The sequence below is a fragment of the Chlorocebus sabaeus genome, chromosome 20 (assembly GCF_047675955.1).
Source record: "Chlorocebus sabaeus isolate Y175 chromosome 20, mChlSab1.0.hap1, whole genome shotgun sequence".
NCBI classification, from domain to species: Eukaryota; Metazoa; Chordata; class Mammalia; order Primates; family Cercopithecidae; genus Chlorocebus; species Chlorocebus sabaeus.
Genome location: NC_132923.1, coordinates 108417974 through 108442664, shown reverse-complemented (window position 1 = coordinate 108442664; position 24691 = coordinate 108417974). Strand labels below are relative to the sequence as shown.

The 24691-nt window shown below is 47.0% G+C and overlaps 1 protein-coding gene, 1 long non-coding RNA gene and 1 other non-coding gene across 4 annotated transcripts in view; 2 read left to right on the top strand and 1 right to left on the bottom strand.

Moving 5' to 3' along the window:
* Positions 1-11099, bottom strand: part of TAF12 (TATA-box binding protein associated factor 12) — a 37113-nt gene extending 26014 nt beyond the window's left edge. The window contains exon 1 of one of the 2 annotated variants that reach the window (XM_007979758.3): positions 10986-11099. The gene's annotated coding sequence lies outside the window, so the exon portion shown is untranslated. Of the gene's footprint in view, positions 1-10915 lie in introns of both variants that reach the window. The other variant, XM_007979759.3, reaches the window with a different exon arrangement.
* A 76-nt stretch (positions 11100-11175) lies between these two features.
* LOC103225253 (uncharacterized) lies at positions 11176-17043 on the top strand. The gene is made up of 2 exons (XR_494421.3): positions 11176-11512; positions 16539-17043. It is a non-coding gene; the product is annotated as an uncharacterized lncRNA (long non-coding RNA).
* LOC119626476 (U11 spliceosomal RNA) lies at positions 16942-17075 on the top strand. Its single transcript, XR_005242635.1, has one exon. It is a non-coding gene; the product is annotated as a U11 spliceosomal RNA (small nuclear RNA).
* Positions 17076-24691: the final 7616 nt, after the last annotated feature.

Here is a 24691-nt window from a genome sequence, read left to right as displayed (position 1 = left end):
CTGGGCATGATGGCTCATGCATGTAATCCCAGTACTTTGGGAGGCCAAGGCAGAAGGATTGCTTGAGCTAAGGAGTTTGAGACAAGCTTGGGTAACATAATGAGACCCTGACTCTATTTATTTATTTATTTTAAAGGGCAAAAGATCTGAGCAGACCCTTCATCAAAGAAGATAAACAAATGGCAAATAAGCACATGAAAAGATGCTCAGCATCATTAGTTATCAGGAAAATGCAAATTTTTTAAAACATGATATACCTATATAAAATAGCTAAAATTTAAAAACAAAAGCAAGTGCTGGAGAGGATACAAAGGAACTGAAACCCTCATACATTGCTAGTGTGAATGTAAAATGGTATAGTTTTTCTGGAAGACAGTTTGGTAGTTTCTTCTAAAGTTAAATGTATACCTACATGACTCAGCAATCCTACTCCTAGGTACTTACTGTAGAGAAATGAAAACATACATTCACACAAAAATCTGTATATAAATGTTTATAGCAACATCATTCACAACTACCAAAAACCGAAAACAATCCAGATGTCCTTCAAATGGTGAATAAACAAATTATGGTATATTCATTCAATGGAATACTCAGGAATAGAAAGGAAAGGCCAGGTGCAGTGCCTCACATCTGCAATCCCAGCAATTTGGGAAGCCAAGGCAGGTGGATCACCTGAGGTCAGGAGTTTGAGACCAGCCTGGCCAACATGGTGAAACTCTCTCTCTACTAAAAATACAACAATTAGCTGGGCATGGTGGCATGTGCCTGTAATCCCAGCTACTCGGGAGGCTGAGGCAGGAGAATCGCTTGAACCTGGGAGGCGGAGGTTGCAGTGAGCCAAGATTGCGCCATTGCAATCCAGCCTGGACAACAAGTGTGAAACTCCATCTCAAAAAAAAAAAAAAAAAAAAAGAAATAGAAAGGAAAGACTACAGGCTGGGCGCAGTGGCTCATGCCTGTAATCCCAGAACTTTGGGAGGCCGAGGCAGGTGGATCACCTGAGGTCAGGAGTTGGAGACCAGCCAGGCCAACATGGTGAAAGCCTGTCTCCACTAAAAAATACAAAAATTAGCTGGGCATGGTGGTGCGTGCCTGTAATCCCAGCTACTTGGGAGGCTGAGGTAGGAGAATCGCTTCAACCCGGGAGGCGGAGGTTGCAGTGTGCAGGGATTGCACCATTGCACTCCAGCCTGGGCAGCAGAGTTAGACTCTGTCTCAATAACAAAAACAACAAAAAGACTACTGACACATGCAACAACATAGATGAATCTCAAATGTATCATACTAAGTGAAAAAGGCAAGGCTCAAATGGCTATATAATTCCATTTATAGGCCACTCTGGAAAAAACAGTTATAGGGATGGAAAACAGATCAGTGGCTGCTAAGGAGTCTGGGACAGAGGAGCGTTTGACTACAAAGGAGCAGCATGATTAAATCTGTGGAGGTGGGGGGTGACATTGTTCTGTATCTTGAGTGTTGTAGTGCTTACATGACAGTATATATTTGTCATATTCTATGAGTTATGACTGTACCTCCATAATAATTTTATTGTATATAAATTTAAAAATAATTTTTTTTTGGCGGAGTTCTGCTCTTGTTGCCCAGGCTGGAGTGCAATGGCGCCATTTCAGCTCACTGCAACCTCTGCCTCCCAGGTACAAGCAATTCTCCTGTCTCAGTCTCCCAAGTAGCTCAGATTACAGACAAACACCACCATACCCAGCTTTTTTTTTTTTTTTTTTTTTTTAATTTAATACAGATGGGGTTTCACCATGTTAGGCTGGTCGCAAACTCCTGACCTCAGGTGATCCACCTGCCTCGGCCTCCCAAAGTGCTGGGATTACAGGGCGTGCACCTCCAAGCACGGCCTATTTTTTTTTGAGACAGAATCTCACTCTGTTGCCCAGGCCAGAGTACAGGGGCCCAATCTTGGCTCACTGTAACCTCTGCCTCCTGGGTTCAAGCGATTCTACTGCCTCAGCCTCCAGAGTAGCTGGGATTACAGGAACGTGCCACCAGGCCTGGCTAATTTTTGCGTTTTTAGTAGAGATGGCGTTTCGCCATGTTGGCCAGGTTGGTCTTGAACTCCCAACCTCAAGTGATCCACCTGCCTCAGTCTCCCAAAGTGCTGGGATTACAGGCATGAGCCACTGTGCCCAGCCAAAAAATAAATTTTAAAAAGTAAAATGGGGCCAGGTGCGGTGGCTCATCCTCTGTAATCCCAGCACTTTGGGAGGCTGAGGTGGGCAGATCACTTGAGGTCAGGAGTTCGAGACCAGTCTGGCCAACACGTTGAAACCCCATCTCTACTAAAAATACAAAAATTAGCCAGGTGTGGTGGTGCGTGCCTGTAATCCCAGCTATTTGGGAGGCTGAGGCAGGAGAATCACTTGAACCCAGGAGGAGGAGGTTGCAGTGAGCCAAGATCGTGCCACTGAACCCCAGCCTGGGTGACAGAGTAAGATTCTGTCTCAAAAAAATAAAAAATAAATAAAAATCAAAAACATAAAAAGAGGCACTAACTGGCTGGGCACCGTGGCTCACACCTGTAATCCCTCACATTTTGGGAGGCCGAGGCGGGCAGATCATAAGGTCAGGAGTTCGAGACCATCCTGACCAACATGGTGAAACCCCTTCTCTACTAAAAATACAAAAAAATTAACCAGGCGTGGTGGCACTCGTCTGTAATCTCAGCTATTTAGGAGGATGAGGCAGGTGAATCGTTTGAACTCGGGAGGCTGAGATCGCACCACTGCACTCCAGCTTGGGTGACAGAGACTCCATATAAAAAACAAAACAAAACAAAACAAAAAACCACAAAAAACAGGCATTAACTGTGGGACAGTTTGAGAGAACAATAATAATTAACCCTTACTATTACCTACTATGTAGAAATTGTGTGCTATGATTCACAAAGAAAATATGGAAAGTCCATCCCCCAGTGATCTGTAGCTGAAAATATTTAATAATTCTATCAAAACACGATTGTATGGGTTAGAGTTCAATTTAAATAACCTCATCTGGGCTGGGTGCAGTGGCTCATGCCTGTAATCCCAAAACTTTGGGAGGCTGAGGTGGACAGATCACCTGAGGTCAGGAGTTTGAGACCAGCCCGACCAACATGGAGAAACCCCATTTCTACTAAAAATACAAAATTAGCAGGGCATGGTGGGGCATGCCTATAAACCCAGCTACTCGGGAGGCCGAGGCAGGAAAATTGCTTGAACCCAGGAGGCAGAGGTTGCAGCGAGCCGAGATCATGCCATTGCAGTCCAGCCTGGGCAACAAGAGCAAGACTCCATCTCAAAAATAAATAAGTAGGCTGGGTACAGTGGCTCACACCTGCAATCCCAGCACTTTAGGAGGCTGAAGCGGGTGGATCATGAGGTTAGGAGATCGAGACCATCCTGGCTAACAGGGTGAAACCCCATCTCTACTAAAAAAAGAAAAAAAATACAAAAAATTAGACAGGTGTGGTGGCGGGTGCCTGTAGTCCCATAGTTGGGAGGCTGAAGCAGGGGAATGGCATGAACCTGGGAGGCAGAGCTTGCAGTGAACTGAGATTGCGCCACTGCACTCCAGCCTGGGCGACAGAGCAAGACTCCGTCTCAATAAATAAATAAATAAATAAATAAATAAATAAATAAAACCACATCTATCCTCCCTCCTTTTAAACTGTGGTTGACAGGCTGAGGATGACAAGCCCTAATTACTTCCCTTTTAACAACCTTGTACTTCAAACAGAAGTCTAGCTGCAACCCTATTATTGTATTGAGAGGATCTAACTTTTCATAGGGTAGGAATTAAGGAGACCTTGCAACAGTTTTAAGACCCTGGTATTCTATGTGCATCTATTCCATTAACTGTTTTTTTAAAAAACAGAACAAAGGTGAAGAGAAAGGGGAACAGAAGACCAGGTAGCCTTCAAAACTTTTTTGTTTACCTCTGAAATGTTTAGTAATTTATTATTTAAGCAAAATATTGGAATCAAGAGGACTGGCCTGATGGCACAAAAGCCCTATACTGTGGTGCATGACTTCACTTAATGACTGGTTTTTCTACCTGGCTGTTTCTTTCCTCTGTGGCTTCTAAATGTATCTAAATGAGCTCATATTTTCCAGCCTAAATAAGCTAAAAAGGATCAATTATTTGCAGTCTGTGAGACTCCAGAGCAACAGAAATGCAAGATTTTTTTCCAGTTTGCAATTAGGATTGGTTAATTGAGGCTCCAGCTGGTTTTGATTTATCAAAAAGGCAGTATAGGCCACATGTGGGACCCCATATCTGTAATCCCAGAACTTTGGGAGGCCAACATAGGAGGATTTTTTGAGGTTAGGAGTTGAGGACCAGCCTGGGCAACACAAAAAGATCCCGTCTCTAACAACAACAAAAGGTAGTATAGTGTATGGTACAGTGGTCAAGGATATGAACGATGGTAGCAGTATCTGGGTTTAAGTACCAACTGTGCCACTTTTTAGCTGTATTGAGCAAGTTACATAATCTCTTTATGCCTCAATTTTCTCATCAGAAAAAATTAAGTTAATAATGAAGTACAGGCCGGGCGCGGTGGCTCAAGCCTGTAATCCCAGCACTTTGGGAGGCCGAGACGGGCGGATCACGAGGTCAGGAGATCGAGACCATCCTGGCTAACACGGTGAAACCCCGTCTCTACTAAAAATACAAAAAACTAGCCGGGCGAGGTGGCGGGCGCCTGTAGTCCCAGCTACTCGGGAGGCTGAGGCAGGAGAATGGCGTAAACCCGGGAGGCGGAGCTTGCAGTGAGCTGAGATCCGGCCACTGCAGTCCAGCCCGGGCTACAGAGCAAGACTCCGTCTCAAAAAAAAAAAAAAAAAAAAAATGAAGTACAGGGTGGGCTTGGTGGCTCACACCTATAACTCTAGCAGTTTGGCAGGCTGAGTGGGAGGATCACTTGAGCCTAGGAGTTTAAGACCAGCCTGGGCAACATAGTAAGATCTCGTCACTACAAAAAAAAAAAAAAAAAAAAAAATCAAAAAATTAGCCAGGCATGGTGGCATGCACCTGTGGTTCCAGCTACTTGGGAGGTTGAGGTGGGAGGATTGCTTGAGCCCAGGAGGTTGGTGCAGTATTGAGATGTGATGGCACCACTGCACTCCACCGTGGGTGACAAAGCAAGACCCTGTCTCAGGGGGAAAAAAAAAAAATCAACATACTGCTCAATGCAGTGGCGCACACGTCTAGTCCCAGCTACTATGAGGTCTGAGGTGATGGAATGGCTTGAGCCTAGGAATGCGAGACTGTAGGACATTGTGATAGGCCTGTGGCTAGCCACCATGCTCCAGCCTGGAAAATAAAGCAAGACCCCATCTCTCAAAAACGACCAGTGTTTCACCCATCCTGCTGCTAACCCAGCACACATATCCATATGTGCTGGCACCATATAAGTTTGCTTTATGACTTCAAAGATTAATAAAATAATGGTGGACTGAAAACAAATGGTAGCAACAAGTGGTCAGCAGGAGGCTGATGAGAGGTACTGTGGAAAACCCAAATCAAGAGGGCTGGGTGCCATCTTTGGTCAGTTTCCACATCCACAATTAGGAGTTGGACCAGGCAAATTCTTTTTTTCCTTTTTTTTTGAGACAGAGTCTCGCTCTGTCACTCAGGCTGGAGCGCAGTGGCGCGATCTTGGTTCACTGCAACCTCCACCTTTGGCCGGACCAGGCAAATTCTAAAGTCGCTTGAACCTGGGAGGTGGAGGTTGCAGTGAGCTAAGATCACACCACTGCATTCCAGCCTGGGTGACAGAGCAAGCCTCCATCTCAAAAAAAAAAAAAAAAAAAAAAAAAAAATTCAGTGTAAGATTTTATTTTTAATTAGCTGGGTGTGGCTGTGTGTGCCTGTAATTCCAGCTACTGGGGAGGCTGAGGTAGGAGAAGTGCTTGAACCCGGGAGGCAGAGGCTGCAGTGAGCCAAGATCACCCCACTGCACTCTAGCCTGGGCGACAGAGTGAGACTCCATCTCCAGAAAAAAGATTTTCTTTTTTTGTTGTTGTTGCCCTCTTTACCCTCCCTGTCTGACTTAAATTATGTCCATACGTAGAGATTTCAAAGTCTGTCTGCCTCCAACACACCTGTTTCACAGTGCAGCCTGTAAACAATGCTGATATAGTGCCTACAAAATACTTTGGGGCTTTCCATAAAGAATCCCAATCAAAAGTAGTATGTCTTTGCCAGGTGTCACGGTTCATGCCTACAAGCCCAGCACTTCGGGAGGCAGATGCAGGAGGATCACTTGATGACAGGAGTTTGAGACCAGCCTGGGTAATCGTAGTGAGACCCCATTTCTATATTTTTTAAATTATTTTATTTTCTTCGGAGATGGAGTCTCACTCTGTCGCTCAGTCTGGAGTGCAGTGGTGCGATCTCGGCTCACTGCAACCTCCACCTCCTGGGTTCAACTGATTCTCCTGCTTCGGCCTTCCGAGTAGCTGGGATTACAGGCGTCTGCCACCACATCCGGCTAATTATTGTATTGTATTGTATTGTAGTTTTATTTTATTTTATTTTTTGAGACAGAGTCTCACTCTTGTCAGTCAGGCTGGAGTGCAACAGGGCAATCTCAGCTCACCACAACCTCCGCCTCTTAGGTTCAAAGGATTCTCGTGCCTCAGCCTCCAGAGTAGCTTGGATTACAAGCATGCGTCACCACGCCTGGCTAATTTTGTATTTTTAGTAAAGATGGGGTTTCTCCATGTTGGTTAGGCTGGTCTCGAACTCCCAACCTCAGGTGATCCGCCTGCCTTGGCCTCCCAAAGTGCTGGGATTATAGGCATAAGCCACCGTGCCTAGCCTAATTTTTTTTTTTTTGGAGGCAGAGTCTCGCTCTGTCTGGAGTGCAGTGGCGCGATCTCAGCTCACTGCAGCCTCTGCCTCCCTGGTTCCAGCAATTATCCTGCCTCAGCCTCCCAGGTAGCTGGAACTACAGGCACACGCCACTATGCCCAGCTAATTTTTGTATTTTCAGTAGAGACGGGACTTCACCACATTGGCCAGGCTGGTCTTGAACTCCTGACCTCAGGTGATCTGCCTGCCTCAACCTCCCAAAGTGCTGGGATTACAGGCATGAGCCACCAGGCCCAGCCCCTATTTCTATCAATTTTTTTTAAAAGGTGATATGTCCTGGGCCAGGCGCAGTGGTTCCTGCCTGTAATCTCAGCACTCTGGGAGGCTGAGGCAGGCAGATCATCTGAGGTCAGGAGTTTGAGACAAGCCTGGCCAATATGGTGAAACCCATGAGAATTGCTTGAACCTAGGAGGCGGAGGTTGGAGTGAGCCAAGATCGCACCACTGCTTTCCAGTCTGGGCAATAAGAATGAAAGAGCGAAACTGCATCTCACAAAAAAAAAAAAAAAAAAAAAAAAAAAAAAAAAAAAAAAAAGGTAGTATGTCCTTTTGTGCTTTGTTCCTATTGGCTCTGATTATAATGCAATGATTTTCTGATCGGGTATTTTGAAGTCCTATTATAATAAGTCAATGCTAGAGCCACGAATGAAATAAAGTACATTCTGCAAGTATAGGGAAGGATGTTAACTCAGGAATAAATTATCATTAATTAAACCATCAAGTACTTTGAAGTGGTGACATGGGCATGGGTATGCTTTCCCTCATAAGTTGGTATAAGTAAGTTTTGATCATTTATATATAATAGGTGCTTGCAAATAGTACAGACTCTGGGGGAAAAAAAAGTAGTTTTAACTAAGCCCAATTCCCCCAAACATCTAGTTCATGATATAATTAACTGGAAAGTTAATCAAATTTAAGCCCTTGTTTTTCAAATTACTTCTTTCTTCTTTTTAGACGGAGTCTCATTCTGTTATCCAGGTTGGAGTATAGTGACACAATCTTGGCTCACTGGAACCTCTACCTCTAGGGTTCAAGTGATTCTCTCCCACTCCAGCCTCCAGAGTAGCTGGGACCACGGGGATGCGCCACCATGCCCAGCTAATTTTTGTATTTTTAGTAGAGACGGGGTTTTGCCATGTTGGCCAGGCTGGTCTCGAACTCCTGACCTCAGGTGACCCGCCCACCTTGGCCTCCTAAAGTGCTGGGATTACAGGCATGAGCCATTATGCCCAGTCCAAATTAGTCTTTCTTGGCCTCCTAAATCTAAAATTAAATATGTCTTTCTACATTGCAATTAAAAGCTCTACAAAGTTCCCATTTTTCTATCTTAAATAATCTATGCTTCTGTGAAAACAGAATTTAGCTCTCCTCAAATGCCACAATACGTAAGTACCCTAGTAAGTTATAGTCCTTGACATTTAGAGGAGCCTTAAGAAGGAGGGGATGCTTTCATTCAATTATATGTTTTGTATAATGATTACTTCTATTTTGCTGATGGACAAACTGAGACAGAGGAATCCACTTAGAAGAGTAGAAAAAAGTTTTAGAGGCACGCGTAACTGGGGTTGGGTCACTCAGTACTGTGTGATTTCAAGCAAAGTATTTAACCTCTCTAAACCTATTTCATCATCTGTACAACGAGACTGACAATATCTAACTTGTGGGGCTGTGATAATTAAATCATAGAATACTCGAAAGTACATAAGCTGTGCCTGGTTAGTCTGAGTAGGTTTCAGAAAAAGATATTAATATTGAAGTAAGTGACTGGTGCAAGTCTCCCCACCATTCTTATCCAAAAGCAGCCATCCCTAGTAAATGTTTGCACTAAAAATGCAGGACACACTTATGTATGGCTTTCCAAACAGCTTATTAAATAAATAAATAAATAAATAACACTGAGCTTTATTTAAAGGTTCCAGCCAGGTGCAGTGGCTCATGCCTATAATCCCAACATTCTGGGATATCAAGGTGGGAGAATCACTTGAGGATAAGAATTCAACACCAGCCTACGCAACACAGCCAAATACTGTCTCTACAAAAAAACTTAAAAATTAGCTGGGTGTAGTGGCTCATACCTGTAGTCCCAGCTACCCAGGAGGCTGAGGCAGAAGGAGTGCTTGAGCTCAAGAATATAGGTTGCAGTGAGCTATGATGATGCCACTGCACTCCAATATGGGCAACAGAACAAGACCCTGTCTCAAAAATATAAAAATAAAAATAAAGGTTTCCTTACTATTAAGTGACATTTACTGTATCAATACCAATGCAGTAACAACACTCAAAGTATCAGAAACTCTAAAAATTTCCAGTTTTTACTGGAAATAAAAACTGGGCCAGGCAAGGTGGCTCATGTCTATAATCCCAGCACTTCGGGAGGCTGAGGTGGGCAGATCACTTTAGGTCAGGAGTTCGAAACCAGCCTGGCCAACATGGTAAAACCCTGTCTCTACTAAAAATACAAAAATTAGCTGGGCATTGTAGCACACACCTGTAATTCCAGCTACTTGAGAGGCTGAGGCAGGAGAATTGTTTGAACCGGGGAAGCAGAGATTGCAGTGAGCCGAGATTGTGCCACTGCACGCCAGCCTGGGTGACTCTGTCTCAAAAAAAAAAAAAACTGGAAGTGGGGGGAAGTGACTCATGCCTGCAATCCCAGCACTCTGGGAGACCAAGGTGGGAGGATCACTTGAGCCTAGGAGTTTGAGACCAGCCTGGGCAACATAGTGAGACCCTGTTTCTACAAAAAATTTAAAAATTAGCAGGGTGTGGAGGCACATGCCTGTAGTTCCAGCTACTCAGGAGGTATATATAGGTGGGAAGATTGCTTGAGCCTAGGAGGTTGACGTGCACGGTGCCAAGACTGAGCCACTGCACTTCAGCCTGGGCAACAGAGAGAGAACCTGTCTCAAAAAAAAAAAAAAAAACATTCCCTCCTGAGTTTGAAGATACAGCAAAGATTCTGGAAGCATTTAAGGAACATTAACCAAGCATCTCATTTGCTACGCACAGAAGGGTATTGTATTAAAATTATGATCTAACCATTGCCTCACTGTAATCCTAAACCTCTTTGAACCTTAGCCTCCTTAAATGTAAAACAGGAGTTTTTAAAAGATGATCTTTTGGGACTCTTCCATCACTGACATTCTTTTACTTGAGATGCAGAGCTCTGTGCTCATTCAGGGTTGAGTGGAATGGGATTTAAAGCACTTATCAAATATATAACTGAGTTCCAACTGTTTTCAACTTCACATCTGATTCCCAAGAATGAAGCAGAAAATGAAGATGTTTGCATGTGGGCTTCCTAGATTGAGTATCTAACACAAGAAAAGCCTGCCAAGAGCCAAGCAGGCAGTGCGAAGGAGAAGTTGTCTTCCCCTGAATACGTCCTTTATCTCTCTGGGTTCAGGGAATACTGTGAAAAAAAAATGGATCACTAAATCTTTTCCAAACCCTTTCCCTTTACTTTCTAGGCTGATCTCACATCCATGGTCCCTTAGATCCAAGGCTTTTAGGAGCTTGGGTCCTTACTGCCCTGTTCTGAGACTCAGGTACTCGGAGTCTCAAAGCCCGGATCCCGTCCCCAAAGCAGCCCCAGTCTTCACTGCCCGCTTCTGTTCCCTTCCAAACTCAAGTTTTCTCTGTCTGCTTCTGCCCCTCAGGAACCTGAGTCTGCGCTGCCCCGTTTCTGAATCCTTAGGAGGCCGGGTCTTCACCGTCCCGCTTCTGCCTCTTAGAAGCCCAAGTCCTCACCGCTCCACTTTTACCTCTCCGGAGCCCGTGTCTTCACACCCCGTTCCTTTCCGACCCTCTCCTCGTAGGAGTGCGGGTCCTCATAATCCTGCTCCTCAGACCACTTTCCCTCAGATGCCGGAGAACTCAGATCCGTCCCCGTTCCCTAAGTCCCGTCTTGGAGCCCGGGTCCCCACAGCCGCGTCTTCTCCGAGCCTGATCCTCTGTCAGTCCCTTCCCAAGAGCCTGAATCCTCACAGCCCCGTCTCGTCCACAACCTGGTCCTTCGAACACTGACCTACTGTAGATCTGGGTCCTGACTCCCTCCTCCCGCTCTTGTTCCTCAACTGCCAGGGCCCAAGACTCACAGGCAGCAGCGTCTATCTCCCCATGATATGCGGAGACTGCCCCAGAGAAGCGTTCGTCTCAGCAGCCGGTCCGACTGCGCGGCCCTCCCCGACTACTTCCGGCACCGCTCCCCGCCTCCAACCCGGAAACGCGCGGCTCTTCCGGCCGGCGGGCGCGCGCCTCGCTTGCGCAGGCGCAGACTGCCCTCCGACACGTGGTGGCGATATTGAGCTGTGTGTTAACTACAGCTTGCAGCTTGCGCTTTTAGCTGCTTGTAGTTGAGTGGCAGCATGAGCGAGCTCTGCGTATTCCACCCCGGCGTTAAGAATCCTTCACTAGCTTTTCTTCCCGACTCTGCTTATTTATCCATCGGTAGCATGGCGGGTAATTGACGCCCTCGGATGGCTTTGAGGTCGCCATTTTTGGTTGGTGCTTTTGTCATGGTGTCAGGACCGGGATATCATCTGGGACACATTACCCCACAGGTATCCTGTTGAACCTCAACGAGGAAGCTGGCAACACAGGAACCGGGAGATGAGACAGATCGGTTGGTTGTGCCTGTGAACTGGCAATTCAGTAATAACAATGAGTGCTGACTGTTTGCCAGGAATTGTGCTAATCCGCTTACCTCTGTTACGCCATTTAATCATTTAGAGGAGACCTGTGAGAGATTAAGCAAAGTTCTAGCTAATAAGTGCAGAGCCTCAGCTTGAACTCAGACCTCACTACTAAGCCAAAGCCTGTCCTGTAGCATTCTCTAATGCTTTCAGTTTTTCGGCTGTCAAATGCTTGGTGAGAATTGCTTTTATGTGGCTCACGCCTGTGATCCCAGCACTTTGGGAGGCCGAGGCGGGTGGATCACGAGGTCAGGAGCTCAAGACCAGCCTTGCCAAGATGGTGAAACCCCATCTCTACTAAAAATACAAAACAATTAGCCGGGCGTGGTGGCACGCGTCTGTAATCGCAGCTACTCCGGAGGCTGAGGCAGAGAACTGCTTAAACCTGGAGGGGCAGAGGTTGCAGTGGGCCGAGATCACGCCACTGCACTCCAGCCTGGGCGACAGAGCGAGACTCTGTCTCAAAAAAAAAAAGAGAACTGGGCCGGGCGCGGTGGCTCAAGCCTGTAATCCCAGCACTTTGGGAGGCCGAGACGGGCGGATCACGAGGTCAGGAGATCGAGACCATCCTGGCGAACACGGTGAAACCCCGTCTCTACTAAAAAATACAAAAAACTAGCCGGGCGAGGCGGCTGGCGCCTGTAGTCCCAGCTACTCGGGAGGCTGAGGCAGGAGAATGGCGGGAACCCGGGAGGCGGAGCTTGCAGTGAGCTGCGATCCGGCCACTGCACTCCAGCCTGGGCGACAGAGCGAGACTCCGTCTCAAAAAAAAAAAAAAAAAAAACTGTTATTTTTTACTGTACCCTGCAATGTTAGGTATGCAAGTAAGACCCAGTTCCAGCATCTGTAAGGTTCACAGTAAAATGGAGAAGAACCCACAAACACACCAAAAAATGCATAAAGAGCTGTGACAGGCCAGAGTGAGCCACAGTATCTGCCAGCAGAAATTAGGAAAGGTGCCCAGATTGGTGCGGCATCCTGCCCTGTCTTTATATCTTCCTAATCCTCATCCTACCACCTTCCCAATCCACCCTCTCCACTGCCACCCAATCCAAATTCTCAGATTCAAGTCCTCATGAACACTGGGCTCCAAGCTGTATTCCTAGCCTTATTTCCTTGCCACTGCTCTCCATTCTTTTTAGGGTCTGGCATACCACTTTTTGTTGTTGAACGCCTATACATCTTTTTTTAAGACCCAGGTTGAATGTATATACGTTCATTCAACAAGTGTTTATTGAGTCTCATTGTGTGACAAACCTTTTGCTATGTGCTGAGTACATAACTGGTGGCTATCCTTGTCCTTAGAAAGTCTGCAACCTAGAATGGGAAACAGACCATTAGCAACTGCACAAAAAGGTGATAGAAGAGAATACTGAATAAGCCAGACTTATCTAGCTGTCTGATGGCCTGAGCCATGGTCATCAGTAAGGAAAATACTTACTCAAGGACCAAGATGGCCAAGGTGGCTGGAGCTTTGGTAAGCGGGAAAGACAATGAGTTTGGAGAGGTAGGCAGGGGTTTGTTATAGTCTGGACTTTTTAGACTAGACTATGATGGGGACTTGAGATTGTATTCAGTATGCAATGGGAAGGTGTTAGAAGAACGGTGAAATTATGGTGATTTTTTTTTTTTTTTTTGAGACAGAGTCTGGCTCTGTTGCCCAGGCTAGAGTGCAGTGGCCGGATCTTAGCTCACTGCAAGCTCCGCCTCCCAGGTTTACACCATTCTCCTGCCTCAGCCTCCTGAGTAGCTGGGACTACAGGAACCCGCCACCACGCCTGGCAACGGGGTTTCACCATGTTAGCCAGGATGGTCTCGATCTCCTGACCTCGTGATCCGCCCGTCTCGGCCTCCCAAAGTGCTGGGATTACAGGCTTGAGCCATCGCTCCCGGCCATATGGTGATTGTTAAATGATACAGGGTCTCACTCTGTCACCTGGGCTGGAGTGCAGTGGCGCAATCATAGTTCACTACAGCCTCAAACTCCTGTGTTCAAGCGATCCTCCTCCACCTCAGCTTCCCAAGTAGATGATTTTTCTTTTTCTTTTTCTTTTTTTAAGAGATAAGGGCTGGGCGCCCTGGCTCACACCTGTAATCCTGGCACTTTGGGAGGCCAAGGCAGGAGGATCATGAGGTCAGGAGATCAAGACTATCCTGGCGAAAATAGTGAAACCCCGTCTCTACTAAAAATACAAAACTTAGCTGGGTTTGGTGGCGCACGCCTGTAACCCCAGCTACTCAGGAGGCTGAGGAAGGAGAATCGCTTGAACCCGGGAGGTGGAGGTTGCAATGAGCTGAGACTGCACACTGTACTCCAGCCTATGCCAAGGGAGCAAGACTCCACCTCAAATAAAACAACAACAACTAACAAAAAAAACAGATAAGACCAGGCCAGGCACTGTGGCTCACGCCTGTAATCCCAGCATTTTGGGAGGCCAAGGCAGGTGAATCACTTGAGGTCAGGAGTTCGAGACCAGCCTGGCCAACAGGGCGAAAGCTACTAAAAATATTTTTTAAATTGGCGGGGCGTAGTGGCGCATGCCTGTAGTCCCAGCTACTCGGGAGGCTGAGGCATGAGAATCGCTTGAACCTGGGTGGCAGAGGTTGAAGTGAGCCAAGATCATGCCACTGCACTCCAGCCTGGGCAACAGAGTGAGACTGGGAAAAAAAAAAAAAAAGAGATAAGGTGAGATGTGGTGGCTTACACTTGTAATTCCAACACTTTGGGAGGCCCAGGCAGGAAGATTGCTTGAGCCCAGGAGTTTGACCAGCCTGGGCAAGATAGGGAGATACTGTCTCTAAAAAAAACAAACAAACAAACAAAATAGCCTCAGCATGGTGGTGCGGACCTGTAGTCCGGCCACTCAGCAGACTGACAGGCAGGAGGATCTGTGTGAGCCTAGGAGTTCCAGGCTGCAGTGAGCCATGATTGCACCACTGCATTCCAGCCTGGATGACAGAGCAACACACTGTCTCAAAAAAAAAAAAAAGAAAGAAAGAAAGAAAAGAAAAGAGAGAGAGATAACACCGGTGGATGATGGGAAGAGCAATTGACAGCACTATCTCTGGGCCTCTCACAAGTTTATACAACACATCTGCTTCCTATTACAATGTAAGAGCTGTTTATGTATCTCCCTTCTCTTGTGACTTCTACTTCGTAAAGAGCAGGGACCTCCATGTATTATTAAAATATATTAAAGAAAGTAAAATACCTAACAGTCTATATTTTTTGTTGAAAACATTTTATTTTATTATTATTTATTATTATTATTATTTTTTGAGACGTAGTCTTGCTCTGTGGCCCAGGCTGGAGTGCAGTGGCCGGATCTCAGCTCACTGCAAGCTCCGCCTCCCGGGTTTACGCCATTCTCCTGCCTCAGCCTCCTGAGTAGCTGGAACTACAGGCGCCTGCTAGTTTTTTTTTTTTTTTTTTTTTTTTTGTATTTTTTTTTAGTAGAGATGGGGTTTCACCGTGTTAGCCAGGATGGTCTCGATCTCCTGACCTCGTGATCCGCTTGTCTCGGCCTCCCAAAGTGCTGGGATTACAGGCTTGAGCCACCGCGCCCGGCTATTTATTATTATTTTTGAGATGGAGTTCACTCTTGTTGCCCAAGTTGGAGTGCAATGGCACGGTTTCGGCTCACTGCAACCTCTGCCTCCTGGGTTCAAGGGATTCTCCTACCTCAGCCTCCCTAGTAGCTGGGATTACAGGCACCCGCCACCACGCCCGGCCAATTTTTTGCATTTTTAATAGAGCCAGGGTTTCACCATGTTGGCCAGGTTGGTCTCAGACTCCTGACCTCAGGTGATCCACCTGCCTCAGCCTCCCAAAGTGCTGGGATTACAAGCATGAGCCACCGTGCCTGGCCCGAAAACATTTATTTATATGTATACAGTGCATACATACATAGAAAGCAGTCTGGCAAGATAAACACTAAACTATTAACAGTTTGGAGGAAGCATTTTCAGATTTTATATCATTTCTGTGCTGTTTCAATTTCTTTACAATTGTCACATATTGGTTTTATTTTTTTGAGACAAGGTCTTCATCTGTCACCTAGGCTGGAGTGCAGTGGCATGATTATGGCTCACTGTAGCCTTGACTTCCCTGGCTTAAGCAATCCTTCTGCCCCAGCCTCTGGGGTAGCTGGGACCACAGGCCCATGCCACGATGCTCGGTTAATTTTTTATTTTGGGGTAGAGACGAGATCTCTATATGTTGCCCAGAGTGGTCTCAAACTCCTGAGCTCTCAAAGTGTTGGGATTACAGGCATGACCCACAGCACCCATCCATCATTATCCTTTAAAAAAAAAAAAAAAAAAAAAAAAAAAGGGAACAAGTCGGGCACGGTGGCTCACGCCTATAATCCCAGCACTTTCGGAGGCAGAAGCGGGCGGATCACAAGGTCAGGAGATCGAGACCATTCTGGCTAACACGGTGAAACCCCGCCTCTACTAAAAATACAAAAAATTAGCCAGGCACGGTGGCGGGTGCTTGTAGTCCCAGCTACTCGGGAGGCTGAGGCAGGAGAATGGTGTGAACACGGGAGGCGGAGCTTGCGGTGAGCCGAGATCGCGCCACTGCACTCCAGCCTGGGCGAAAGAGCGAGACTCCGTCTCAAAAAAAAAAAAAAAAAATTGTGTTGATAAAGATCTACTTCAGTCATCTGAGGTACAGTATCTTATTTTTAACATTAATGCTATGCTGTACCTTATTCTACAACTCTTTTCACTTGATTTTGAAAAAAATTTCGAATAACACTCCTTCGAAGTGCAGCATATAGCATGCCACAATACGACAATCAGCTTATGCGTGGTTGTCAGGATGGTGTTTTCCCTTACAATGACCTTGTGCTTCCACTGCACGCCTGCCTGGGCTGCTCCAGGGTGGTGGCTAGGGGTGACACAAGTTACACATTTTCAATTTGGATAGGTTGTGATTCTTGTCTTCCCTAGTTAGGTACCTACAGTCGCTGAGAGCCTGTATTCCAAGGCCATGAGACGCCTTATGTCGTGAGCAGTTGACGAGAGAGACCCAGCACTTACTGCAACCGGAAGGAGTGATTCCTCCCGCGCTTGCTCAGCCGCTCTTCCCCGCCACTCCCTCGGCGCCCGTCAGCACCTTCCCAGCAAGCCCTGCTTATATTTGCATATCGACTCACGTCCTTTTCTTCTAAGTAAAAATCGAAAGGACAAATTGTAGAGTCTCCTTATGAAGTCTTCCTTTCAGTTCAGAAGAAATGGAATTCACTCTCCAACTTCAGGAAATTGAAATAAAGAGTTGCTTGTATTTAGTGTTCACCTTTACCATAAAATGGATTTGCTAACACTGCCACCCTGCTTTGGTAACGAATAAAGCAAAAAGGGCTTCTGTCGTGAGTGGCACACGTAGGGCAACTCGATTGCTCTTCGTGCGGAATCGACATCAAGAGATTTCGGAAGCATAATTTTTTGATATTCGGGCAGCTGGTGATCGTTGGTCCCGGCGCCCTTTTTTTTTCTGTCTCAAATCAGATGATGAACTTTTGACGAGTTAGGTGTTAGTTTTGTAAGATGGATGTAAAACTTGGGTTGATTCTTTTTCTTTGAAGTTGGGTAGCTATCTGCATGAACCGCAGATGACTAAATTAGAGTATTTAACAAATACAATACATAAGTAGCAAGATAGTGCTAGACCTGTATCCTAGTACTTGGGCGGTGGAGATGGGATAACCCCGCGTGTTCTCGTGTGGGAGACCAGTCTGAGCAACACAGCTGAAAGCCCCCACAAACGAGAGAATTTAAAAATTATAAGTGCATGGTGGCACGCGTAACAGAAAATTACTTAGCGACTGTGTTACAATATAGCAGCTAATGGAATAGACCTAGTCTCTGACTTCAGGAGACCTGCCTCAGACTCCTAAGTAGCTGGAACTACAGGCGTGCGCCATCATGCCCAGCTAATTTTTGTATTTTTAGTAGAGACGGGTTCACCATGTTGGCCAGGATGGTCTCGATCTCTTGATCTGGTGATCCGACCACTTCGGCCTCCCAAAGTACTAGGATTACAGGCGTGGCCATCGCGCCCGGCCTGCGCAGAGGAAATTGAAATTACCTTCACCAGGCCTCAGCAAACTTTTTCTATACCTTATACCATATACAAAAGATTAATTCAAGGGCGGGCGCAGTGGCTCACGCCTGTAATCCCAGCACTCCGAGAGGCCGAGGTGGACGGATCACCTGAGGTCGGGATTTCAAGACCAGCCTGACCAACATGGAGAAACCCCGTCTCTAACTGAAAGTACAAAATTAGCCGGCGTATTGGAGCATGCCTGTAATCCCAGTTACGAGGGAGGCTGAGACAGGAGAATTGCTTGAACCGAGGAGGCGGAGGTTACAGTGAACTGAGACGGCACCATTGCACTCCAGTCTGGTCAACAAGAGTGAAACTCCGTATCAAAAAGGAAAAAAAAAAATAAAGAAAAGAAAAGAAAAGAAAATTAATTCAAAATGGATCAAAGACCTAAATTAAGACTTAAACTATAAAACCCTTAGAGAAAACACAGGGGAAAATGACATCGACTTTGTCAATGATTTCTTGGATGTAACACAATGGTGCACAAACAACAAAAAATAAATTGGTCTTCATCAAATTTTAAAATGTTAACATTAATTTTAAAATTAAAATGAAAAACCCGGCTGGGTGGGGTGGCTCACGCCTGTAATCCCAGCACTTTGGGAGACCGAGGTGGGCAGATCAGCTGAGGTCAGGAGTTGGAGACCAGCCTACCCAACATGGTGAAACCCCATTGCTACTAACATTACAAAAATTAGCGGGGCATGGTGGCGGGTGCCTGTAATCCCAGCTACTCTGGGGGCTGAGAGAGGAGAACGCTTGAACCCGGGAGGCAGAGGTTGCAGTGAGCTGAGATCCTGCCATTGCGCTCCAGCCTGGGTGACAACAGGGAAACTCCATCTTTTTTTTTTTTTTTTGAGACGGAGTCTTGCTCTGTCACCCAGGCTGGAGTGCAGTGGCCGGATCTCAGCTCACTGCAAGCTCCGCCTCCCGGGTCTACGCCATTCTCCTGCCTCAGCCTCCCGAGTAGCTGGGACTACAGGCGCCCACCACCTCGCCCGGCTAGTTTTTTGTATTTTTTTTAGTAGAGACGGGGTTTCACCGTGTTAGTCAGGCTGGTCTCGATCTCCTGACCTTGTGATCCGCCCGTCTCGGCCTCCCAAAGTGCTGGGATTACAGGCTTGAGCCACCGCGCCCGGCCGGAAACTCCATCTTAAAAAAGAAGAAGGCCGGAACAGTGGCTCATGCCTCTAATCCCGGCACTTTGGGAGGCCAAGGTGGGCAGATCACCTGAGGTCAGGAGTTTGAAACCAGCCTGGCCAACATGGTGAAACCCCATCTCTACTGAAAATACAAAAATTAGCCAGGCATGGTGGCAGACACCTGTAATCCCAGCTACTTGGGAGGCTGAGGCAGGAGAATTGCTTGCACCCAGGAGGCGGAGTTGCAGTAAGCCAAGATCGTGCTACTGCACTCCAACCTGGGCAACAGAGTGAGACTCTGTCTCAAAGAAAAAAAAAAAAAAAGCCGGTTGTGGTGGCTCACACAAGTAATCCCAGCACTTTGGGAGGCCGAGGTGGGCAGATCACGAGGTCAGGAGTTCAAGACCAACCTGGCCAATATGGTGAAACCCTGTCTCTACTAAAAATACAAAAAAAAATTAGCCGGGCGTGGTGGTGGATGCCTGTAATCCCAGCTACTTGGGAGGCTGAGGCAGGAGAATCGCTTGAATCTAGGAGGCAGAGGTTGTGGTGAGCCAAGATAATATCATTGCACTCCAGCCTAGACAAGAGCAAAACTCCGTCTCAGAAAAAAAAAAAACAAAAAAAAAAAAACCCTTGTACATCAAAGGACATTATCAACAGAGTGGAAAGACAACTCACATCAGAGAACATGTTTGTAAATAACATATCTGATAAGAGATTAATACCCATAATACGGCCGGGCGCGGTGGCTCAAGCCTGTAATCCCAGCACTTTGGGAGGCCGAGACGGGCGATCACGAGGTCAGGAGATCGAGACTATCCTGGCTATCATGGTGAAACCCCGTCTCTACTAAAAAATACAAAAAACTAGCCGGGCGAGGTGGAGGGCGCCTGTAGTCCCAGCTACTCGGGAGGCTGAGGCAGGAGAATGGTGTAAACCCGGGAGGCAGAGCTTGCAGTGAGCTGAGATCCGGCCACTGCACTCCAGCCTGGGCAACAGAGCGAGACTCCGTCTCAAAAAAAAAAAAAAAAAAAATACCCATAATACATAAGGAACTCATAACTCAACAGCAACAACACAAACCCAGCCCAATTCAATAATGGGCAAAAGGACTTGCATAGACATTTCTCCAAAGATGGCCAATAAGCACATGAAATGATGCTCAGCATCACTAATCTTTAGGAAAATGCAAATCAAAACCACAATGAGATAGTACTTCACACCCATTAGGATAGGTATTGATTAAAAATATATATATCGGGAGTCTCTCTGAGCCTACTCTGGCCTAAGAGGCTGCCAATGATTCAAAATAATAATAATAATAAAGACCAGTGCTATGGATCACACCTGTAATCCCAGTACTTTGGGAAGCCAAGGTGAGAGGATCCCTTGATGCCAGGAGTTCAAGACCTAAAGATATCTCTACAAATAATTTACAAAATTAGCTAGGTGTGGGTCACACACTGTGGCTCATGCCTGTAATCCCAGCACTTTGCGAGGCTGAGGCAAGTGGATCACTTGAGGTCATGAGTTTGAGACTAGCCTGGCTAACATGGTGAAACCCCTATCTCTGCTAAAAATACAGAAATTAGCCAGGCAAGGTGGCAGGCGCCTGTAATCCCAGCTACTCAGGAGGCTGAGGCAGAAGAATTGCTTGATCCCAGGAGGTGGAGGTTGCAGTGAACTTAGATCGTGCCACTGCACTCCAATGATACTCCATCACATAAAAATAAAATAAAATAAAATAAAATAAATAAAATAAAATAAAATAAAATAAATCAACACAGCCCGGGTGTAGTGGCTCATGCCTGTAATCCCAGCACTTTGGGAGGCCAAGGTGGGTGAATCACTTGAGATCAGGAGTTCAAGACCAGCCTAGCCAACATGATACCAAAATCTGTATTAGGGTTCTCTAGAGGGACAGAACTAATAGAACATATGTATGTATGAAGGGGAGTTTATTTTTATTTTATTTTATTTTTTGAGCTAGAGTCTTTCTCTCTTGCCCAGGCTGGAATGCAGTGGAGCAACATAGGCTCACTGCAACCTCTACCTCCTAAGTTCAAGCAATTCTCCTACCTCAGCCCCTGAGTAACTGGGATTACAGGCACATGCCACCACACCTGGCTAAGTTTTGTATTTTTTTTAGTAGAGACAAGGTTTCACCATGGTGGCCAGGCTAGTCTCTAACTCCTGACGTTGTGATCTGCCTGCGTTGGCCTCCCAAAGTGCTGGGATTACAAGTGTGAGCCACCTCACCTAGCCAAAGGGAGTTTATTAAGGAGAATTGACTCACGTGGTCACAAAGTGAAGTCCCTTGATAGACCATCTACAAGTTGAGGAGCAAGGAAGCCAATAGTGGGCTGGATGCAGTGGCTCATGCCTATAATCCCAACACTTTTGGAGGCCAAGGCAGGCGGATCACTTGAGGTCAGGATTTTGAGGCCAACCTGACCAATATGATGAAACACTGTCTCTACTAAAATAAACAAAAATTAGCAGGGCATGGTGGCATGTGCCTGTAATCCCAGCTACTCAGGAGGCTGAGGCAGGACAATTGCTTGAACCTGGGGCAGAGGTTGCAGTGAGCCGAGATAGCGCCATTACACTCCAGCCTGTGCAACAGGAGTAAAACTCAGTCTCAAAAAAAAAAAGAAGGCCAGGCGCAGTGGCTCACACCTGTAATCCCAGCACTTTAGGAGGCCGAGGCGGGTGGATCACGAGGTCAGGAGATCCAGACCATCCTGGCTAACACGGTGAAACCCCGTCTCTACTAAAAATACAAAAATTTAGCCGGGCGTGGTGGTGGGGGCGCCTGTAGTCCCAGCTACTTGGAAGGCTGAGGCAGGAGAATGGTGTGAACCTGCGAGGTGGGGCTTGCAGTGAGCCGACATTGCGCCACTGCACTCCAGCCTGGGCAACAGAGCGAGACTCCGTCTCAAAAAAAAAAAAAAAAAAAAAAAAAACAATAGTAGCTCAGTCGCTCAGAGTCCCAAAACCTCAAAAGTAAGGAAGCCGACAGTGCCACCTTCAGTCTGTGGCCAAACGCCCAAGAGCCCCTGGCAAACCACTGGTCTAAGTCCAAGAGTCCAAAAGCCAAAGAACTTGGAGTCTGACATTTGAGGGCAAGAAGCATCCCACAAGGGAGAAAGACGAAGCCTGGAAGGCTTGGCAAGTCAGCTCCCACCTTCTGTCTGCTTTATTCTAGCCATGCTGGCAGCTGATTGGATGGTGCCCACCCAAACTGAGGGTGGTCCTGCCCCTCCAAGTCCACTGACTGAAATGTTAATCTCCTTTGCGAACACCCTCACAGACACACCCAGGAACAATATTTTGCATCCTTCAATCCAATCAAATTGATACATATTTTTTTGAGATGGAGTCTTGCTCTGTCGCCCAGGCTGCAACGCAGGAGTGCAGTGGTGTGATCCCAGCTCACAGCAACCTTTGCCTCCTGGGTTTAAGCGAGGCACCCACCTCAGCCTCCCAAGTAGTTGGTATTACAGGCGTGTGCCACGGCACCTGGCTAATTTTTGTATTTTGAGTAGAGACAGGGTTTTACCGTGTTGGTCAGGCCATTCTTGAACTCCTAACCTGCAGTGATCAGCCTGCCTTGGCCTCCCAAAGTGCTGGGATTACAGGTCCAGTCTGATATGAAGGTAATAAATCTTACGTCATATGTTTGTTTGTTTTTTGAGACAGAGTCTTGCTCTATCGCCCAGGCTGGAGTGCAGTGGTGCGATCTCGGCTCACTGCAACCTCCGCCTCCTGGGTTCAAGCAATTCTCCTGCCTCAGCCTCCCAAGTAGCTGGGACTACAGGCACCCATTACCACGCCTGTGTATGTTTAGTAGAGATGGGGTTTCACTGTGTTAGCCAGGATGGTCTTGATCTCCTGACCTTGTTATCTGTCCGCCTTGGCCTCCCAGAGTGCTGGGATTATAGGTGTGAGCCACCGCATCTGGCCTTTTTTTTTTGAGACAGAGTCTCACTCTGTCGCCCAGGTTGGAGTGCAGTGGCCGGATCTCAGCTCACTGCAAGCTCCGCCTCCCGGGTTCATGCCATTCTCCTGCCTCAGCCTCCCGAGTAGCTGGGACTACAGGCGCTCACCACCTTGCCCGGCTAGTTTTTTGTATTTTTTAGTAGAGACAGGGTTTCACTGTGTCAGCCAAGATGGTCTCGATCTCCTGACCTCATGATCCGCCCATCTTGGCCTCCCAAAGTGCTGGGATTACAGGCTTGAGCCACCGCGCCTGGCTGCTTTTTTTTTTTTTTTTTGAGATGGAGTTTTGCTGTTGTCGCCCAGACTGGAGTGCAATGGCACGATCTCAGCTTACTGCAACTTCCACCTCCCAGGTTCAAGTGATTCTCCTGCCTCAGCCTCCCAAATAGCTGGGATTACAGGCGCCCACCACCACGTCTGGCTAATGTTTTTGTATTTTTAGTAGACACGGAGTTTCACCATGTTGGCCAGGCTGGTCTCAGACTCCTGACCTCAGATGATCCACCTGCCTCAGCCTCCGAAAGTGCTGAGATTACAGGCGTGAGCCACCGTGCCCGGCCAATTTTTTTGTATTTTTAGTGGAGACGGGGTTTCACCATGCTGGCCAAGCTGGTCTCGAACTCCTGACCTCAGGTAATCTGCCCGTCTCGGCCTCCCAAAGTGCTGAGATTATAGGCATGAGCCATTGCGCCTGGCCTAGGAGGCAATCTTAACTTCCAGTTTAATGGAATCATTGTGCCTCCTGGTGGCAACGTTCCTCCCTCTAAAACTAAGACTTCTAGGTCAGCAGAACATAATGCCGTGGGAACAGGAAGCAAGAATTTTGCTAGTGGGTCACTAGAGGTAATGGGGAGTGGTGCCACTTCCACTTCCACCTCTTGATTCCTGGACGCTTGAATCCTGCCTATGGGAGAAACAGTACGAATCAGCATACCGTGTGCTGATTCAGAGCATACACAGCCTTCTGGAGAACTCTGCCCCAGCCCTGCAAAGTATTGTCACCTAGTTGGCGTTGTAACTGTGAGTTCAAAAGGCCATTCCGCTGTTCTATCAGTCCAGCTGCTTCAGGATGATGGGGAACATGGTAAGACAAGTGAATCCCATGAGCAAGAGCCCACTGTCGCACTTGTTTAGCTCACAAGTGAGTGCCTTGGTCAGAGGCAATGCTGTGTGGAATACCATGATGGTGGATAAGGCATTCTGTAAGTCCACGGATGATAGTCTTGGCAGAAACATTGCATGCAAGACAGGCAAACCCATATCTAGAGTAAGTGTCTATTCCAGGGAGGACAAACCTCTGCCCTTTCCATGATGGAAGAGGTCCAACATAGTCAAACTGCCACCAAGTGGCTGGCTGATCACCTCAAGGCATGGTGCCATATCAAGGACTCAGTGTTGGTCTTTGCTGCTGGAAAATAGGACACTCAGTTGCGGCCGTAGCCAGGTCAGCCTTGGTGAGTGGAAGTCCATGTTGCTGAGCCCATTAGTAACCTCCATCCCTGCCACCATGGCCACTTTGTTCATGGGCCCATTGGGCGATGACAGGGGTGGCTGGGGAAAGAGACTGAGTGGTGTCCACAGAACAAGTTATCCTATCCAGTTGATTATTAAAATCCTCTGCTGGCTGGGCGCAGTTGCTTAAGCCTGTAATTCCAGCATTTTGGGAGGCCGAGGTGGTCAGATCACAAGGTCAGGAGATTGAGACCATTCTGGTTAACATGGTGAAATCCTGTCGCTACTAAAAATATAAAAAAATTAGCTGGGCGTGGTGGCGCGCACCTGTAGTCCCAGCTACTCGGGAGGCTGAGGCAAAAGAATCACTTAAACCTGGGAGGCAGAGGTTGCAG